This window comes from Phascolarctos cinereus, unplaced genomic scaffold (assembly GCF_003287225.1).
Source record: "Phascolarctos cinereus isolate Bilbo 61053 unplaced genomic scaffold, phaCin_HiC Scaffold_5;HRSCAF=322, whole genome shotgun sequence".
NCBI classification, from domain to species: Eukaryota; Metazoa; Chordata; class Mammalia; order Diprotodontia; family Phascolarctidae; genus Phascolarctos; species Phascolarctos cinereus.
In genome coordinates, this window is record NW_027555958.1 from 131837495 (window position 1) to 131843547 (window position 6053).

Here is a 6053-nt window from a genome sequence, read left to right on the forward strand (position 1 = left end):
AATTTTTAAAAGGGGTAGAAGGGAGATAAATAATGACCTCTCTTTTAGACATGTTTTGTTTGAGATGTCTCTATATCCTTTTTAAATGCCCTATAGGCAGTGATATAGGACTTAAGCTTAGAGGAGGGATGGGAACTATACATACATACATATATATATATATATATAATATATATATATATATAATATATATATATGTATATATATATTATATATATATAATATATATATATGTATATATATATATACACACACACACACATACATATATGTGTGCACACATACATACATATACAAATATATTATGTATATATATTTGGCTATCCTCTGCAAAGAGATAATTAAAGCCATTAACAATAAATACTTGATTTGGTATTCCAGCTGAGTTCTAGTGCCAGCACATGCTCTATAACCTTGGATGAATCATTTCACTAGAACTAAGTTTCCTCTTCTGTAAAATACTGGGCTTAGGCTTAATAAAAGGATTCGTTCAGTAAAACTTGGACTCAGTCAAAATGCCGCACCCAAGGACCTAGAAGGCCACAGGTTCCCCAACCCTGGGCTAGAAGATGACCTCTAAGGTTCTTTCCAACTCTGAAATTCTATGATGCTTCAATATAGCAAAAAAATTTCATAGTAAAAGCTCTATTTTTGTTGATGAATCCTCTTTTACAGTCTTCTCTCAGATTCTGCATTACCCTCTCATGACTCCTTTCTCATGTATCTTTTAAACTCTTTGTTACAGTCTAAACTACAAACACCAGGTAACAGAGCCCTCTCTAAATATGTTTTCTATTCAAGCCTTTTGAACTGTGTTGAGTTTCATCCACCTTAAAAACTGAAGGAGGATATAGAAATCCCACCTTATTTTAGTCACTGATATGTGGCTCTGTAGGGATTGGTCAGTTCTACTGTCCATCTAAAATGAGATCTGCTGCATTGAGAAGAGTGCCAGGATGAGGAAAGATTACAGACTTTAATCTCTACTGCTGAAATGATCAAATAAGAGAATATGGCCTAACTGAAGACATTCAAAGGTAAGTGCTTTTCTAATAAACATATCCAATGTAATAGGTTCGTGTGTAATTTATTATGATTACCTCAGTTAGAAGTTGGGGAATCAGGAATGTAAAAAAAAAAAAGAACCCTCTTGGTAACAGACACAACGTTTATCACACCATGTATGGCTTTCCTGGGTTAACTAATGTTACTCTATGACTAGAATTATTAGGACTCTCTATTAGAGAGTCCTAAAGGAACAGTAAAGAATTTTTTTCCTTCTCAATGTTCATTAGAAAAGGCTGATGCAGGCATTGTGGTATGTGCAAAGGAATGTGTGTACAATACTATCCATTTTTTTAAAAAGGAAAACAACCTAGAAACATTTTCTAAAGTTTTCTTTTCATGCTTATATTTATATCTTGCTCAGGAAAGAAATCAAGCAGAAAAGATAGCCAGGGGTGTTCATCTCACCCAACCAAGTTTCTACTTTAGCTGCCCTGAACTTGGCAGGTGACGAGCTGCTGGGCTGGAAGGGAGGGCAGTCACCCTCCCACCTTCTACTCCCCTTCCATCCTTCTCTCTCTGGAAGCCTAAGGAAAGAGAGAAAGAAGGATGTATATAAATGATGGTGTACTTAACTTTTGGTTCTGAAGGCTTTCAACTATCTAACAGAAAAAGAGAGCCAAGACTATTAGGACCCAACAAATATCTTAGCAATAGATGCAACATAAAAAGGAAAATTATTTTCTCCAGTGAAATAGCAATTGAGACATTTTCCATCCCTCCCCCCATCTTGGAAAGGTGAACATTGAATTTTCTGAAACCGGGGGTGGCTATAGAGAGGACAGCTGCAGTGAAGCAATGGAAACATGCAATACTTGTTTCCATCCTGGCAATGTGGCAGAGGGAGGACTCTTCATCAAATTTTGGAGTCAACTTTCTAAAACTGATCCTTAGTTCTGCTCACAACCTTAGCACACCATATCACATCACGATGACTCTTTTTGAGTTCTTCAGTCTTCACAATCAGTCAACAAGTATCTATTGAGCGTCTGCTATGTACTGAATAGTATTCTAGAATTACAAGACATGATATCTTCCCTCACGAAGCTTATGATGTAATTGAGCAGGCAAGATGCCACACATGAAAAAAACAGAGTTCTGAAGCAAGGGAGAACCTTGATCAATGAGAGTTATAATAGCCTGAGAAGGCTTCATGGAAAATGTGGAACTGAAGCAAGACTTTAAAGGATGGGCAAAATTTGGATAGGTGGGAGGGAGAGGGAATGAACCGAGCAACATAAACAAAAGCATGGAATGAGGAAGGAATGAAAATATCAGAATCCTAAAGCATTGAGGAAATTAGCCTAATTAGAACAGGGGGGACATGTTCCCTCTCCTTTACCACTCTACTTCACCTGCTTCCTCAATTGCTATGGCCAGGCAACTAGTGCATTACTCCAGGCCACAGAAATCATAGGGCATAGACACCCCTTGTAGTCCTTCAGCAGCTAAAAATGATAGATATTGGCACCTAGTTAGGAAGAATAATAAATTAAAATATGAAGTTCCCAAGTGATAGCTGCAGTGAGCTCTTTCTTTGCCACTTATGGTGTGGCCCCTTCTTAGAAGCCTCCCCCAGGAAGGAGTCTCATGCCAATGCCCCAGAGTCTCTGTCTGTTACCTTGGTAGTAGTTACTCCCTTTGTCCTTTTCCTCTGACTGACTGCCACTTCCTTAAAAGCTTACATATATAGAAAATTAGACTATTAGTTTGGTTGTCTGCCTCACAAGGCTATTTGGGTTTTTATTACAGCTTTTCTTTTTTTGGTCAAGTTTCACATCAAAGAGTTGCTGTATATTCATCCATAACCTTTCAAGAGATGGAGAAAAATAAAGAATGTGGGGTCCACTCTGCCACAACCTCAATGAATGCTGTGGATGACCTCAGGAAAAACTGGCAGGGTTGGATCAAAAACCATATTGATTATCAGAAATGTAATCCATTCAGCAATGATGCCAGGGCCACAACTGTCAAGAAAGGAGACCCCACTTATGGGAGACCTCCTGAAGGTTCTAAAACAGAGCAAAGAGGAAAGGATGCCCATGTTCATGTAGAGAAAGAGCTGGAAGAACTCTACTGGATCATGAGAAACAATGGAGAAAAAGGAGAAGATGGAAGCAGCAGAATGACATTCAAACAGCTCTTTGAAAGGTATGCCACCATTTCCAATAAGATTGTGGGACTTCTTCTAAGGGCCAGAAAGCATGGAATGGTGCATTTTGAAGGAGAAATGCTTTGGCAAGGACGAGATGATGATGTAATTATAACATTACTCAAATAAAATGGTTTTGTATATAATAACCTCTTTTTGGAGGCAGCTAGGTGGCTCAACGGATAAAGTGCTGGGCCTGGAGTCAGGAAGACCTGAGTTCAAATCCAGCCTCAGATACATACTAGCTATATGAGCAAGTCACTTAACCTCAGTTTGCTTTAAGCCACTGGAGAAGGAAATGGTAAACTACTCTAGTATCTTTGCCAAGAAAACTCATGGACAGTATTGGCATGTTATGGTCCACAGAGTCACAAAGAATTGGACATGACTGAAGGACTGAACAACAAGCCCATTGTTACACTCAGGTGGAACCTGCTTTTGAATTCATATCTATTCAAATTAATGCTTCAAGCTCCTACTCCCTTTGAACTTCTTCCCTAATCAGCTACTATAAATCACATGCTATCACATGGTAAAAAGGGACAATTTACTTTAAAATACAAGATAAAGTCAGGAAAATGCATTATTTTTTTTTTTACCACCTATGGTCCAAATTTAAAGATCACCCTTAGAATAGAAGATTTGGAATTCAGCCAGGGCCTAGACTTAGCCCCTTGTTACTGCTGCTCTCAACCTGGTACTCCCAGGGACTTGGGAAGTTAATACTTTGCCTCTTGGGCCACTATAGAAGATACTGCCTGTTGATATTGGCTTACTACTAACAGATAACCATAGGAACACCAAGTCTAAGAATCTACAGCCAGCCAGCACTAAAAGTATGATGTCTGCCCTTGGTGAGCAACAAAGGACTATGTCTGACTACAGTCCAGCCTCACAGGACAGGGAGCAGAACACTCAATGTCTACAAACTGTAGCAGGATGAGGGAGAGAAACCTCTTTCCACAGCCATATCCTTCACTAATTTCCTTCAACTCCTCTCCAAACTCCCACCTTGGAGGTGCTCCTATGCTGCATGCCCATAGGAGCTACTTTAGTTTCAAAGCCTTTGGCAAGAAGGCAAATGTCCAGATAGCCTTCTTTACAAGTCAATCAGTAAATGTTTTTACATTATATTCTCTTTTGAGAAGTTAGGATCTATCACACACATTTTAAAGAAATACAGACATGAAACTGTCAAGTGAAGCATACAAAAAAAGTGAGGGCTCTTAGGTCTAAGTTGGGTTTTTTTGTCTGTTTATTTACTTTGTGGTTTGTTGTTATTGTTTTTTTTTTTTGAAACATTTACCTCACAATAGTTTGTTCTCTGATAAATGTAGAAAATGTAATGTTCAGGCTTGCAAAGTTTGGAGCTTTGATGATAAGGTATTATAATTAAAAATGCATTTCTCTTAAATCTGTTAAACATTTTTGGACATATTTTGGGAGTCACCATGGAATTTCCAAGGTACAATTCTTAATGAAAATACAAATAGTGTTAATTTTATTTAGTTACTATTGGTAAGAGGTAATATTGGTAAGAGGTAGGTTAGTGTAATGTAGTGGTGTCAAACTCAAATAGAAACAGATCCTTGAAGGCTGCATATTGACTCAGAAATAAACCATAAGTTAAAATTACCTATGTTTTATTGTATTTTCATTTATTTTGTTAAACATTTCCCAATTACATTTTAATCTGATTCTGGTCTCAAGGTTTTGTTGGCATATGGGGCCAGTGGGCCTTGAGTTTGACACCTCTGTCAGTCTCAGAGCCAAGAAGACCTGGGGTCAGTTCCCACATTTGAAAAATACTGTTTGTATGACCCTGGACAAGTCACATAGCCTCTGAGTGTCCCCAGCAACTCAAAGATTATAAGTCACAGAGCAGGTGGCAGTCTGCACTGGTAGAGAGAGTTTCATCACTGGAAGTTCCATCTCTATAACAGTGAAAGCATAGTACCAATAAAATCTCAAAAATGGACTGAGATGTGCCAGTCACTTGAATATGAATGAAGGATGACAAGTGGAAAACATGAGTACTCCTTTGGTATCCACTTTATGTCAGGAGAAAATGCAGAAAGCTGTCAACATTTTGGCTAAATCCCCTGTGCTAAACTTATCATAGCGTCTTCACACTAGAGATGGAAGGGACCTCAGAGACCATTTAGTCCAATTCCCTCATATGACAGATGAGAAAACTGGGACCCAGGAAAGGTACGCGATTTGCCTAAGGTCACACTGGTAAAAGTCAGAGGTACTTTGACTCCTGAGTAGCACAGAATGGACAGGCATAGATGGGTTACCATTTGCATCACTGCAGGGAATATCCACATGAAACCAAAGATCCAGGTAAGCATCTGAGTATTAATCTTAATGTCACAGAAGACACTAAGGTGAAACCACCTTTCCTAAGTACCTGCCTCACCTACTTCACAGGGTTATTGTGAAGATCAAATAACCTAATGTCTGTGAAATTTGCGTAACACTATGCAAGTGTAAGTTATTTTTGTGAATCATCCTTTTCACCCCTTCCTTACCACAGGAAAAAAAAGTACCTTTGCAAATTGTCATAAGCCTCTTCATCACTAAGACACTAAGCTATCACAGAATTCCGGTACCACAAAATGTAGAGCGACGGCTATTATAAAGTGCCCTATCAAGAATCTGGATAAATTTAAAATGTCCTTTCCTCACAGAATGAAAAAAAATCTGATTTCATGGTTATAAAGAAGAGAATGCTGGGGGAAAAAATTCCTTTTCCTTGACTAGGATGCTCTTATATATGGAAATCTCTCGGGCTCATTCTCTTCCTAACTTTTGCTATATGCTACTAGCTACT

General features: G+C 38.4%; 1 long non-coding RNA gene across 1 annotated transcript; it reads left to right on the top strand.

The window, feature by feature from the left end:
* The first annotated feature begins 939 nt into the window (after window positions 1-939).
* LOC144457551 (uncharacterized) lies at window positions 940-4852 on the top strand. The gene is made up of 2 exons (XR_013486946.1): window positions 940-1037; window positions 2818-4852. It is a non-coding gene; the product is annotated as an uncharacterized LOC144457551 (long non-coding RNA).
* The last annotated feature ends 1201 nt before the right edge of the window (window positions 4853-6053 follow it).